Below are 15,686 nucleotides of genomic sequence, written 5' to 3' on the forward strand. Positions count from 1 at the left end.
GAAACCCTGTCAGGAAAGGCACTAATATTTTTCTCCTTTCACAATGATAAGTTTCTCGGGTTGGTATTGGATTTTTTTACACCATTAATAAAAGGGCTTCATAAACACACAGCATATGATGGTTTTTGAAGCTTGACACCCCATTATATTAAATTAACAATAGCCTACAAAAACCCAGAAGATATTCATGTTCTCCTTCAAGCAATTTTATTATGCTGCAGTTACTGCCAACTCTAGCATTTCAAATATGACCTCTTACTTGGATTTAAACAGAAATACACAAAATCAAGATGCAAAACAATCCTTATCACTTCCAATCAACCTTCTCAGAGTGGCTGCTTGCACAAACATGGGAAACTCAGCACGTGTAGAAATGCTGTGTTGCTAACACTGTGAGAGGCCACCTTGTTCCCCACATTGGCTTGTGCAAGAACAAAGACAATTTTTGTTCAATAGGACTTGACTGAGATTGTGCTGGCATCACTATGAAAGAGTGCAGTATGGGCAAAACCCCCTCCTGTCTGCACGGATGCAAGAGCATGACCAAGTCAGGAGGCATCATCTTGCTTCCCACACCACACTTGCAATCTGCAAAAGTGCTGAAGCTTGAAATCCCCTGGTGCTGGTAAAAGACAAGTGGTCACAGTCACACTGTTCACAAAAGATGTCGCATCACCTGAGGCAGCCACAGCTAGTGCATGCTAAGTAGCACGTCCTGCAGCTAGTAATGACCACTGCTGTATCACAGCTAGTCAAATGGACGTGTGCTTCTGAAGCCTATTAAAAAGTGACATGAAATCCCAAGTTTACAAATAGAAAAGCTCATTGTACTGTATTTACAGTAAGGGCATCCTTGACTAGATGATAACCATAAAAATGCAGGTAATACTTACAGATAGTTTAAACTAAATGTACTTTGAAAAACAAACTCACCTCTGAATATTTTTTTTTAATTTTTTCCTTGTATACCAGGCCGAAAGTGTACTTCTCTACCCACTTCTCCTATCTCCTGTTTCTCCCCACTTTGTATGTTCAATTTAATAGTATATTAAGCTGTCCAAGCATTGCAAAGGATTTTTATTTCAACCTGAGAGAAAGCAGGAGTGATTTTTTTTGTGACTGAAAGGATGCTAAGAGATCAGGTGCTGAAAAACCACTACTTCATCTACCAACACTTTCTTTTCCTCTGAAGCCAAAGTGGTCATTCAAAACACTTCATCTTGAAGTGTCAAATGATGGTGAGTCCTAAAATTTTTTTTTGTGACACAGGTTAAACAGGGGAAGGGAACTCTGAGGTAGGAAGATACTGCATTTCAGAATGGAAGTCAAAATGAATGACAAAAAAAAACACAATAGGAAAAAGATAAAAAACCGAGGCAAACTGGGTGAAGCAATAAGCTAGAGAGAGATTAAGACACAAGGTACTCCAAGGCAGAAAGTGACTGAGAAAAACAAAAGTTAAGGCTGGTGTCCTCCAAAGAAAGAAAAGATCCTGAAAAAGAGAAAATAGTGTTAACAGGCATTCACTTTATTAAATAAGAAAGAGGAAAGAAGAAAATGGAAAGGCCATTATAAATTTTATTCTGTGCCTTTCTCATTGTTTTGATTTTTTCCATTTTATTTTCAACATATCTGTTACACTACACTCGTCACAAGAAAATTCTGTTTCTGGCTAAGTCAGTACCCATCTACTATAGTTTTTCAATAAACAAAAGCTATTTCAGCTTATCTTCTGGTTAGTTTCAATCCAGCAGACCCAAATGCATTTTCTTGTGCTATTTTCCTCAGTCTTGTGCTTTTCTGAAGTTCAAATTAATTTATTCTGAGCTTGAGCTAGTAACTAAAGTCTTCTCATTGTACTGAGATCAGATTTACAGGTCAATGTACGCATTCCACTCTCAAAAACATACCTGGTTGCAGCATCTGTTGCAGTTTTATCCTCACAGCCACACTCGGACAAGAAACAGAAATTGGCTAAAGTGTAATTCTGTTTAGTAATTTCAATGGAAACATCTATTTTGAGACTTTTTTGGCTGTGTTATAAATGCTTCAAGAAAAGAAGGCAGATGAACAAAGAGGGATAGATTTGCCTTTGCAGGAAACAAAAAAAAAGGACTTTTTTTAATAAATTATACAAAGAAAGATAGGTTGCAATAAAAAAGACACATCCAGGAAGAAGAAAGAATTCAGTGCGACTGACCTTCAAGTTCCCTCTACTCTTTCATTAACTGTCCACTGAGGTGATCCCTGGCCAAATACGGGCAATTCAGAGCCTGTCATAGAATTACAAGATGAATTAGGGACTGCTGCCACAAATTTACAGCTACCAAGGCCTCTGCTGATTAAATTTTCCCAGACTTGAAAGTAATTTCACTGGAAACACTCCTAATGTGGCCCCAAGATCAGCATCACGACAAATGAGGAAGGGGAATAACACTTTTCCCTTCCAATTATCCGGTGATTTTTTCTCCTGTGTGATTTGTAAGCAAATAGACATAATTTAAGCCAGAGTGACATGGAAGTGCCAGATCTAACATGGGCTGTTTGTGTTCTAAAAAACTTCCCAGAAAAAACTCAGTTTTCCATTCCCTTCAGGAAAGGCGACTCCTGTATTTTCTTTCAAATTCTGATTTGCACAGCTTATTAAGTAACTTCAATTATCACACCAAATAATTATTGACTCACCACGGAATCAATTGAAAAGCTTATGTATTTGAAACTGTACACAGAAATGCTCACTACAGGTGAGTAACTTCACATGCATGAGTTGTCATTCACTTGGTGGCACAACTCACATGCATAACTATCTGCAACACCAGGGCCTCAGATTGTAAACTCACTGAAGCTGAAACCAGATCTTATCTGCCTGTAAAGCACCTGGCAGTGCACCTATCTTTGCCAGTACATAAATTAATTATCATTAGCATCTGAATTTTGTCAGCTCCAGCATTCTCCCCTAACCTCAAACACCGAATTTCTTCCCAGAGCGATGCCTATGCACAGTGGATGATATACACGTGGATATTTAACTATCCTAGGATTTAATTTAGAACCATTTCAAATTTTTCAATACAAGATGAACATGTGTAAGACATCTGAAAAGCTTCTAAGGTCCGAGGTCTGGGTGGGGTAAGGGAAAACTTTAAAGGTAAAAAGTACACTGAATTCAAATCCTGAAATACTTTGACCTTTAAACAGAACCTTCCTCCCCTCCTGAGGTTTAAGATAAGTTCAGCAAACAAAATTTCACCCTGGGCTTGACACATAATCTGCTAAATTACTGAAGAAATAAACAAACACTCTTTCCTTTAATTTAATAATTTTAGGGGAAAGACAGACCCCACTGCTATAACTACTGGTGATGGTTTTACATAAAAACTTACATACTAGGAAAAGCACTCCTAGATTTTAATAGGAAATACAAATTTAGAAACAGTTGTGAAACAGCAGCTCGAAGATAAGGAACTCTGAACAAAATGACTTTTGGTCATCTGAAGAAAAGAATAGTAATTTTCCTTAATCGTTTCAGACTGATTGCTTCAGTTCGGTAATCTCACATTTCAATAGGTTTTTACTGCTGAGCCTACAGAAATGGGGAGGGGGGATGGGAGAGGACAGGACTGGAAGTGCCGGTCAGTTCACTCAAATCTTTTTGGAGCACCTCAGCTAGTATTTTTTAAAAGTTCTCCGGTCTTTCCTTCAGAACGCTACCTGGTATCAAAAGAAATCTAGTAGTATACAGGTTTGGGTTTTTTCCTCAGAAAAAAAAAAAATGGAAGGGAACATTCCCATGTTTGATGATACGCTGTTAAGCAAATCTTTGTCATCAAGATAGCAGCTGGCTTTGATGCATGTGTGGATATTCAGTGCCACTTTTTCCTGCCTCCGCTTTCTCTTCTGAGGTCTAGCCTTTGCTTGTGGACTATTTAGACACCTCCTTCAAGAGGCATGAAATACTCCAGTGAACAGTGAAAGCTACCACGTGTTCACCAGACTAAAACTAAACTGAGAAGGAGAAAAAAAAACCCAAAGCAATAAAAAAAATAAGAAAAAAAAAGTAAACTCTTCACTCATTCATTTAGGTAAGACAGAAATCCTAACCTACTAACCACATGCCAGCAAAGACATTAATTTTAACTGTAGAGCCTCTGATTAAATTACATGCTACATGAAAAGTCTGTTTCATTCAAATGAAGAAAAAAAAAAAGCATTATTTTCTATTCTTGTCTGAGAGCTGCTTGGGTATGTATGGACACAAGACCTCTGCCTACTACCTTATGACACCACTGTCTAAAACCTATTTTTCTTTTGTTTCATAAATCACAAAAGCTCCACAAGTCAGTTTCTGGTAACACATTTTTCTTCAAATTCATAGCTGGGTCCGTTAAAAAAAAAAAAAAACTTGATGAAATTTTATTTGCATTTACCATACTTAGGCAGTGTGATGCTAAGTCTACAGTGTACAGCAATAATATTCATTCTTAAGTCACAGAAAGCAGCATGTTTTTAAAGTCCATGACAAAAAAAGCAGGGAATGTCAGATTACATCTGTTACAAAGAGAATTACAGAGTTAATAATATATGATTAAAATACAAGCAATGACAGTGAAAACTAATCTCTGAATCTTCACCTCTTCCCCTATTTGTACCATGTAACAGAAAACTGAATACACTCACAATACCCCACCCCAGAGAGACAAGCCTCTCTTCACACAAACATACATCACTCTGCATCTAATGTACACTAAAAAAAAAAAAAGAAAAAAGCAATTTAACTCGGAAGAGTGCCAAAAAGTACAACTGATACTTGACTACATAAACACTTTCTCAAGTTGTACATCGTCTTGGGGGCTGCATCCGCCTCAAGAAGTAACCCTTGGTAGCAGCTACTTACAGCTCTTTCTTCGCATTGAAAGCACCAAGTGGAAACCTCGGATACAGGTCAGAAGGTAAGGTGCAGTCTGCTGGCCAGTGCCTAGGGCAGGTGTAAGCAAGGGCCAGCCGACCGCTTTCACACTGAGACCCGTGCCAGCAGTTCAGAGTCTTTATGAAGTGAGAAAGTAGAGCAGAAGCTAAGAGAGTATATCTTTTAAGCAGGATATTTAGGAGCCTCTGCAATCCCTTTACCAGACACACAAATGCAACCTGCCTGTTGGTGGGGTTGTTTTTGTCCTTCCCCTCCACTCTAAAAATACTAACCCTTCTCCTGAACTAGTTGGAAGGGAGTTGTGAAGGGGTGGAGTAAGGGAAATCAGTGCAGCAAGTCACCTTTCAGCCACCTATGACATCAGCCTGCTGCCCTGATTCCTTCATTAATACCTTTGAGCTGAAAACAATGGGCCTGCCATTAAGCACCACACAGTTCGAGATAAGAAAGCCCTAAGCAGATAATAATCGGTGCATTTAGCTGGATTTCAAACATTCAGCTGCTTAATCATTTCTTCCTCACTGCATGCTACCCAAACACAGGGGGAATGCTTTGGATGCCTTGGGCTAAGGAAGAAGGAGCTGGGGTGTGGGGAAGAGGAGGGAGAGAGCGGAGCCACAGGATGGGGATTGGGGGAGAGGGGGATTTCATTGGCAATCCTCTCCCTGGGAAATGAAAACATTTCTTAATTGCCATTAGGGAAATAGGTTAAATACAGGCTTGGTAAGCTGCTAAGGACTGGCTAACAGATTAGAGGGGATGGCCGTTGAAGTATACTCATTTCCATTATACGACAGAGCAGGGAATTTTTGTTTTCTTAATAGTCTTCAAAGACTGTTCCTGTCAGGCACTGGGTGTGAGACTGCTAGTTAGATTTTAACTAGTCACCTTCCAGCTGACGAAATCAGGCCCAATTCTCTGGCCCTGAAGTCACTGCTTTACTGCTTCATCCAAGGAAACAGAAACTGCAAGACATGCTGACAAGGAAGGTATTGTAAGATCAGCCTGCTTTGCTCACACAAAATAACAATGAGTAATTGCAGAATCAGAGAAGCGAAAGACATGATGCAGCATACCTGCCACACCAGCAAAGGAGGGCAAAAAAGGCATCTCAGAATCCCCAAACACTGAACAGACTGACGGGCTGAGCTTGGGGTGAGCAGCAGTCCTGCCAGGGCTGAGTAACTTCTCACTTCCAAAATCTTGGGTCTCATGTGGGTGGGAGTACGGGCAACTTAAGAAACTTAAATGGCACTGCTTGCCTGCTAAGATCTTCAAAGCCCCCTCCTTCTCAGCACTCACCCAAAGGCACCTCCTTCTGGCGGGTGCCCTTCCTCTTCACCTGTAGGTTCCTCAAAAGCCATCCAGAAAGAAGATGGTAAAAAAAACTTTCCAGCAAACTGAGCGGGAGCAAATATACTCCAAGTTTCCCTCTAAACAGGAACAGTCTTACTCATCCACAAAACTAGAAAGTGGCTATAAGCAGTACACACTGCAAAGCTGAGACACCATCCCATCACTCTTCATCATGCAAAACTTCCTGGGGCATGAGTGGGAGTTTTATCTGAGTAAAGTCTGAGGTTTTTAAGGAAACCCTTTGTTCTGGGGCTCCCTAAAGCCAATATACTGAACTATGCAAACGACCATGGATTGGCAGGTGAAGTTGGCAGGGGGTCTTTTAAAGAAGTTTCTGGCAGCAATGCTGGTTTAAGGCAGTTGCTGCTACCCCCTTTCTACCTGCAGACACATTTACCTTCCCCCACCCCAGTTGTCCTCACTGATAAAGACACAAGCATTTTTACAGTTGTGTGCAAAATGGATCAAGGAACTGCTCCAGCTGTAAACTACCCTGGCTGGGCACTCTTCCACGAGCTTTAACTTACACTCATAAACAACTACAAGGCAGGGAACGCTATGGCCACAATTTAATAAACAAGAAACAGGGACACACAGGCTACAGCCACGGCTGTAACCATTCTACAGCACTGCAAACTACTCACCCAGAAGGGCCTATGTCCAACCTACGAGCATCTTTTAGCCCCTGCAACAGGGCTACATCCAAGTCACCTGCCAGCAATGACCCCTGGTCTGTTTTTAACACCTGAACTGTGCCCAGAAATTGTCCAAAAGAGTGTTGGCTGAGTCAGACCAAAACTGCTAGTAACCATCCCTACCAGTTAGCAGTATAGATTTCCAGCACCCAGGGCTCCTATGCCCAGTAAGCTAGCATCATTAATCCAGAGGCCCAGAAACTGATTTAAGGGTATTTAGTCTCCTGGGGGAGGCAGAACAGCCTAGAGTGATCTCCACCAACTTTTGATAATATGTCCAGTATGTATTCATCTGCATTATCGGACATCTCAAAACATTTTAAAGACTGGTGCTAAGTGTCAGTTTCATCTGACTAAAGGTAAACTTCTTGGTTGCAGATGTCTGAAAGAGATTGATAAATGTGTTGCAAATGTTGGCTGGTTTTCCCTATGGACGGAAAAGGGAACTCTGAGAGAACTGACTCAAATTCAGGTATATGAAGCTGGGTGAAAAATATGCCACCCCAGCTCGCTGCCCAGAATCACACTGGAGACAAAGGGAGACCATGAAATTCAGTTTGGATGTTCTCTCTTCCAAGTCAATATGCTTGCTACCACATGACACTTAAAGCATCCTTGCCTGTGAGTATAGACAGATACAAGATCACTGTGGAACAGCAACCACATTGGTATCAAATGCCGTCGAAGGTCGTTTGCTCAGCTGTTCTGCTATCACAGATTCAACCGGCATGGGCAGAAAGCCCATTCATTTACATAGCACTAGCCAGTGTTTTTCACTTGGCTACTAATTCCATGCATTTCATCTGCAGGGAGTGCATTTCCGTGGAACACAATGAATCTTGATCTGAAGTCAACAAGAAATGGAAAACCCAGCACCTTCCTTGGTTCTTGCTTCCTTTTATCACCTCCCATTCAGAAACGTTTGCCTGCTTCCCATACATATAAACTACCTGTGAACTGACATAAATCCCTGGGCTATGGATAGGTACTGTTCCTGGCTGATCCAAGAACTGACAGGAATATACACACCAGGGCAACTAAGGAACCAAGGTGATAGCATGCTTGTTTTAAAGAGCCTGGGACAGATCCCTTGCGTCTGCCTATCATTTCAGGCCAGAAGTTTGTGACCACGTATTTAGCCACAGCCAATCTAAACTAGTCACAGCACTGCCAGAAAGACAACTGTATAATGAAAGTATGCTTTTGCATGGTGACTGCACATGATATCCTTAGTAGCTGAATGCTACTAAGTGGTGTCAACCGTTACCTCTGCCTTCTTGACAACGTTTCTTCCAGCATAGATACAGTTCAAGACTGCACCCTTTAAACTATTTGGACATACAAGCATAAGCCTTACATGCAAGTGTAAGCCTTTTCAAATATATGACAGTGCTATGGTTTGATTTTTAGCAAACAGCACACATTTATTTTCATTCAAGACCACCTGAGTACCTCTGAATGGCACAACATACTAAGCCAGCACAATCCTGGCTCCCAACCAAGAAAAAAGATGCTGTCTTAAATGTAACAGAAGGTCAGTTAATGTTTTTTTCTGTCATTAAGGAAAGGAGAGGTACTGTCTTGAAGTACTAACACAGTGGCAAAGCAGTGGACACGTGCTGTATATCAAGTACTTTCCTTGACAACATAATAAGCATACAGATAAACTGGCCCTTTCTGCAAGTTACAACAAGTCCAATTACTCTGAACCCTACCTTTGGTTTAAGGCACTCGAGTTCTCATTCCATAAACCCTCTTGCATGCGCATTCCTGTAATACAACAAATTCCTTTTCCCTGCTTATTGCATAAACACTTATACTATATTTAAATACAGAAATAATGTATCTATATTAATGAAGAGTCTTCAGAGTAGTATCATGACATCAGGTGGTTATCCTTTGATGGCATAAAATTAGTAAGGTCAGTGAAAAGCAGCAGCTTTATGGCAAGCATGGGGACTACTGCTGTAAACAGGGCTCCTGACTCCTATATACTAAATACAGAATCATGGAATGGTTTGGGTTGGAAGGGACCTTAAAGATCATCTAGTTCCAACCCCCCTGCCATGGGCAGGGACACCTTCCACTAGACCAGGTTGCTCAAAGTCCCATCCAGCCTGGCCTTGAACAGTTCCTGGGAAGGGGCATCCACAGCCTCTCTGGGCAGTTAACTCCAGATTTCATTTTCAAAGTTATTCTTTAAATTTTAAAAATATTTTTTTTTACGTCTTGCATATCTAAAGAGAGCATCTCTATTACAATATCATATTCTACAAGAAGGAAAATTAACCTCATCAGTCATTCTGGAATCCCCCATGTTATGAATAACATCTCAAACCACACTTGGCAAACCAAAAATGCTTTGAGGAATCCCGGACAAGTAGTTGGACAGAAGTCTACTTATAATTACGTAAATATGTTGTGCTGGGAAATATGTTGCTTGTGAATTAACTATTAAGGACAGACCGGTTTTCATCAAGATGTTACTTGCATCCAGTAGCTTTACACCAAAGTAAAATGAGGAACAAATGGACCATATTTTACAATGGGTGAAAATCATCTTCTCAACTACACTACAACAGCTCCACTGCAGCCCAGTAGAGACACGATAGCAAGAAACTGAAACTAGATGAAGTCATGGAGAAATAAAGCAGAATATTAAAGATTTAAGTTTTATTTAAAAAAATAATAACAAAGTGAACAACCTGACGTGGGGGTGGTAGGTGGTGGTGGTGGGTGTTCTGCATTACTTAATGCCTTTAAATCAAGATTAGATGGCTTCCTAAAAACGAGCTTTAGCACATTCATTTAGGACATGGTATCTGTGCTGGAAGTACTGGCTATCTATAACTCATGTTCTGCTGAAGATAAAACTACTTGATCATAACAAATTTAGGCTTTAAATTCTATAAACCTGGGAATGTGTAACAACCATTACTTATGATATGACAAAAGACCTTCCTCAACTATTTATTAGGGAAGGAAAATTAATTTTAAAGACAATTAAGTGAGCTTTTCATTATTCAAGTACCCTTTTTTTTTTTTTTTGCTGCCACCCTCCTCTCCCCCCTTTCATTCAAAACACGAATACACGAGCCTATTTCAAGACAAGACCAAATTAATGTGGGACTGACTTTGGGCATGAAAAGGAAAAGCAGCCTGATTTCCTATAAACCTTTCAAACTTTCATTCCACCTCCATCCCCTGTTTGCACAGAGGAGTCTATTTTACAACTTTATCCATGTAATGGTCCTGCAGACCACTTCTTCATGCCAAAATTTCTCTTTGAAGTTTGCTCTCCCATTAGTGTTTCAGTGTAGGTATTCAAACTGATCGCACAAGCACAGCAGAACTCCAGAACTGTCCACGTTCCATCGAATACAGTTGTTTCATGTTGCCTGTGATTTACAGTCTTAATTAATGCTCAAAAGAAGAAGAGCACATCTTTGGTGGAGCGTCCCCCCTCCACACACACGCATACCCTTCCTCCCCCTTTTTTTTTTTTTTTTTTTTTTGGTACAAACCAGCGGTCTCTGGGTTTTGTTGGACATTGTGCAGGATGGCTTTGCCAAACAGAATGGAACACACTTAATACTTTTCCTTTATAACCTTTGCAATAAATCAGCTACCACTCCACTTGCATGAGAATGGCCATTAGTGTCCTGTCCCCTCCCCCAGCACTTCCCGAATTTTAAACAAAGTAGGAATAAACTGAAGCTGAGCAGAGCCAGCAAGCCCAGTAAATCAGTTTAATGAGAACTGAATCAGTCGTATGAAGTCCACTACTGAACAAATAAGGTGGACAGGAGAGGCTGAGCTTTCCATGGAGGTACTGGGGATGGGGAAGCAGGAAAGCAGTGCTGACATACTTGATCTTCTGCAGTGACGCATGTCTGTTGTGATCACTCTGCTCTTTAAAATCACATTTGCTGCAGCTTGCTGCTGCAATTCATTGTTTAGATTTGGCTGTTTCCTCTCCTGTTTGTGGTTTTGTTCCTCCATGTTTTCCCACAGAAGTGGAGTTTTCTGTTTACCCATTTTCACCACTTATCTCCTCTGAGATTCACTTTGACTCTTCATTTATCCTTCTCAAGTCTCCTCCATTTCCACGTTTACCATAAGTGAACACATCTACACACACATCTATATATATATACACATCCTACTGTACCATTCAAAAGCTGGAAAGCAAATAATCCTGTATTTGCAGGAATGCAGAATATTAAAGAAATCACATCAACTTACATAAACGATAGCATGTAGACTCTGGGCATTCAGCATTATAAAGACCTCAAAAGTGTACCACCCACCCCAAACAAAACAAAAAAACGCGAAAACCAACCAACCAAAAAAACAAAAACAAAAACAGAAAAATAACCCAAACCAATGTACACTGGTTTAACCATTTCTTCAAACCAGAGGCAGTAACTTGCACAAGTGGGGCCAAGTATGGATTTTCTTGGTCGAAGGGGGGACTAAGAGGCCTTTTACCTTCCACACATCAGTCCCCATCTCTGTGCCACAGCTTCTCCTTGTTTGCTCAGTCTCATGCATTCAGAAAAAGGAGCTGGTAAGATGTAGTGAGACAAGCAAAATCAGGAATTAGTATGTTCCCTTTGCACAGTACTGTCCTGCTCCAGCCAGAAGAACTGATGGACAAGGGAGGGCATGGCCTAGCCATTCAGATCACCTTGTGTCTCTTCCCTGCGACTGCCTAGACTTCTTCACTTGGGACTCAGTAAGACATCTTCATCCTAACCCAGGTGTCCCTACCCCAGCTAGAACTCATTTTCTACTTGAAATGGTCACCCCTTTTCAAAATTAAGGGCAAAAATATGGACCATCTTTTCTCTTCAGCGTTCTTACCTCCTCCAGAAAAAACAATCAAAGCTCACTCATGAGATCCTGCCATCACATGAGTCCAAAAGTTTGGTCCAAGATATAGCACTTATTTGTGAATCTGGTCCTGTTTCCAGAACATTACTGTCTTCACTGTGAGCCTAACAGAAGAATGGAGTTTAATTCATCTCTCTGGGACACTTAAAACACCATACAGCCATACTTCTAATCCTAGCAGGGTAGTAAATTAAACCCTCTAAAGCATCCTGTGCTGCTTCTCTGCCCATGCATCAATTCCTCAGATGTGCTATTGCCTGTTGTGGATGACCTGAAAAATGTCAGTCTCTACCTAATTTCCAGACTTGTCAATGGGAAAACCTACTACTAGTGTCACCCCTCCACCATTTCCATGGCTTCTGGAAAAAGACAACTAATTAGAGCTGCTAATTAGAGAGACAGACAGAGCCCACTTTGCACCCTCTTGCCCCCTGCTTTCTCCTTCCTCAGTACAAAGGATAGCAGAAGACACACCTGGAGCCGCCAGCATGGCCTGGGAGATGGAGAACCTCTCCCACTGCAGGCACAGCAGAGACTGTTCTGCACAGTTAAGGGTAACAGGTGCTCCTTTAAGAATTTATGAGCACAGCTTTTAAGGATGTTGCAGTGATATCTATCAGATGAAGTGAGGAACAGAATGTGTTTATTAGAGTTAGTTTGGAGACTCTGCTTATCCACTATCAGCTTGTATTTTATGCAAGACCAGTGCTGTGAGCATTTAAGAATTCTACTTTGAGTCTTACCAGACAGGCTTTCTGTAAGGCTTTGTATTAAAAAAATCATGATTTTGTGGGGATCTCAGCCTTCAGGAGAGAAAGAAATGAAGTGTCTAGTCTTCTTGGTGACAAAGAAAAACCTGAAACTGAAATCTAATAGCACCAAACCCAGAAGGCTAATTAAAGCCTTCAAATATTCAAAGTATTACTTTCATAATCTGTGATTTTTAAAAAAAACTTCATGACTTTAAAGCCTGACTCACAGTTCTTGGAAGATGGGGTTTGATTATATTACAAGTGATAATCTAAAGACCCCATATTTTCTGCACCAATTTAAATATTTTTCTTGGCTTTCCTGCAGGTAAAACATTCTACCTTGATACTCTTAACTCATACAAACTCCATTCTCCAACCTCTAAACCAATACTTTGTTCTTCATTGTATTATTGTATTTAGCAACTCTCCTCTAGTGAAGCCTGTAGTTTTCTGACAAAGCAAGTGCACTGTGTCCACTGTTCTCAAAAAAAAAAATAATACCCAAACTCAAATGATAAAAAACTGGATGCAAAGCAAATTATACTAACAAATAAGCAATTTCAAGCTTCTGTTCTGCAGAAGCACAATGAAGAACTCAATACATAACACATTAACTACAGCAAACTTCAAATTTTTCTTTCAGTCCCTGCTGTTCTCTCTGTCTCTTCTTTTGTGTCATGGGTATTTAAACTATGACCTATGGATTCAGATAATCCAAAAAACTGAGCAGTTAAGGAAAACAAAAAAAGAAAATTAAGAACATCAGAAGCCCTTGGCACAGCTAATTCACTCTGCATTCTAAATCGTTATAGATATATCTCTAATCTTTGTAAAAAGAGAGAAGAAAAGGTACTGCATTCAAAGTAGAATAATAAGACAGTCCATAAATTACAGTTTCAAAGAGTTTGGAAAAGAGAAGGAGATTTCACTGGAAGGCAGCTGAAGGTTGTTCTTTTCTTTCTCCTCTCACCAAAACTTTGCAGGCATCTGTAAACTAGGAATCTAAAAATGATTTATTGTAACAGACCATCATTCTGGTCATAGCCACCAATGGGCCAGATCCAAAGCCCTCTGTAATGAAAGTCTCCCTGTTGATTTCATGGCTTTGGATCAAGACCAATGTTTGTGCATTTCTTTTAAGAAGCAATTTTTCCAAATAAGCCAGGGTTTATTGGGAATTATTCCAAGGGCTACGTGACACTATCAAGAGTTTATATTAATCCAAATGACTTCTAGGAGCCAGTTCTCTGGGTTTTTTACATGGAAAAAGCTTCGGGGAGGAGGGGAGGGAAAGAGAAGCACTGTATGAGTCCATCTAGGCTTTTCTAGATCCTTCTTTAGAAGGTGTCCCTCAGGTCTGGTGGCACAAGCAGGGCAGGCGGTAGCAAGCCATCCCATCCCTTCCTGTCAGTTTTCCTGAGGAGCAATCACAACCTACTGAAGCGGTTGTGCCCAAGGTGGTTATGAGGAGGGAATGAGTCGCTCCCTAGACAGCTCTGGGGCTGGGGACTTGGCTAGTGCTACATTTGCTCCATGTGTCCAGGCTGGGGCAGGTGGGAGTTTGCCAGCCATAGGATGTCACCGACACTGGGTGAACCCAGCATCCTGCTGTCCTTTCTGCCTATAGGCCTATGTGGGGAAAGCCCAGCATTAGGTTCATGGGTTTATTATGGCAATCCTGAACTACCAATACAGCTCCTCGAGCACCATGCTTCTCCAGAGCTGCAAGTCATCCATTCCTCAAGCTGGATTCTGGTGCCCAATTTTTTTCAGAAGTGCCAAGTGGCTTAGGCTGGACCAGTCTTATGGCTGCTGTAGCTCACATGGTAGGCTGAACCAGCCCTCAGCCACCGCCAAGTGAGGAAGAGGAGGGAGGGGAGGAAGAAAGATGATGTAACATCTCCCTGATCTTTCATTTTCCTTGCATGCCAGGACATCAGAGTCTCAGACTGTCCACTGTGAGGCACGCTGTCTCTCAGCACAGAAAAGCTCCTGTAACTGCATGTTGATCAGTATCTCCCTCTTTGCCAGAAATAAAGACTACCACATGCCTCACCATCTCCAGAAGATATGTAGAGGGCTAAATTCATACATTTGCCTCCTCACAACAGTATCAAAGCAATCTGGTAACTGCTCTAAAGCATGAACAAGCAAAAATGAAACACCCCTTCTAACAGTCATGGGTTGTAATTAGAGGTAAGGCTGAAGAACAGAAGTCCCACTCAGCAACTGCAAATGTGATTTTTTTTAGTGCTTAGAAACTCTGGTCTTATGTTTAAAATAAATACCCAGCTACAAAAATACTGTTAACATTAAAATTATGTGAAAAATTCCTTGGCAGACCTCTGGGATCTACCCAACCAACATTCAGTACCAGAGCACTCACAGATAGATAATTAACACAGCTTGAACCGTTCAGTACAAATGTTAAGCAGCCTGAAAATTTAGTTTTACAGCAGTACTTCTGCACAAATGGAGTAATACCATGATTTGTTACAGCAGCAGCCTGATAGAATAGTAGTGAAGACAAGACAACATTTTTATTTATTAAATCGCTAACTTCTGCAATGTTTTTCCTTCAGCCAACACAGAAAGGTAGGTATTCGGGCCTTCGGTGCTGGAAAGGTATTCAGGTGGTCTTTAGGGCCAATATCCTGAGGTAGTTAGGTGCTTAACCTCCCCTGGAATCAAACAGTTTTGTTACTATATGAGGGACTATATTTTCACTCTTTAGCAGCTTTTTATAGTATTCACTTAAGAAACTTTCTGCCAAAAAGCCCTGCTGCATATGGAGCTAGATCTACCAAATTTATATTAGCTACTCTAAGTGGAAAATACTGTGTCCATAAAAAATTAGAAAAGCCTTGATTCAACATGAGCTGTTGTATAGACCTGCTTTTATTCACTTTGCGATTTTGACTGCCTCTTGCAAGCACTACTGTGAAAACTCAAAAGCACTTTTTCAAATGAAAGAAAATCAGAGTATCTAGTGTCGGCAAGCCTTGTAAAGTCCATACATGTTTACACTTGGCATCAGATTACACACATTTGACTTCTTGA

The 15,686-nt window shown here is 40.8% G+C and overlaps 1 protein-coding gene across 3 annotated transcripts in view; it reads right to left on the reverse strand.

Annotated features, from left to right (window-relative positions):
- The window catches only part of PRDM1 (PR/SET domain 1), a 105,405-nt gene that overhangs the window by 60,935 nt on the left and 28,784 nt on the right, over positions 1-15,686 (reverse strand). Inside the window, exon 1 of one of the 3 annotated variants that reach the window (XM_055713647.1) lies at positions 4,895-5,127. The exons of the other annotated variants lie outside the window; for them this stretch is intronic. The gene's annotated coding sequence lies outside the window, so the exon portion shown is untranslated. Of the gene's footprint in view, positions 1-4,894; positions 5,128-15,686 lie in introns of those variants that run through there. 3 annotated transcript variants of the gene reach the window in all.

The sequence above is a fragment of the Falco cherrug genome, chromosome 6, assembly GCF_023634085.1.
Source record: "Falco cherrug isolate bFalChe1 chromosome 6, bFalChe1.pri, whole genome shotgun sequence".
NCBI classification, from domain to species: Eukaryota; Metazoa; Chordata; class Aves; order Falconiformes; family Falconidae; genus Falco; species Falco cherrug.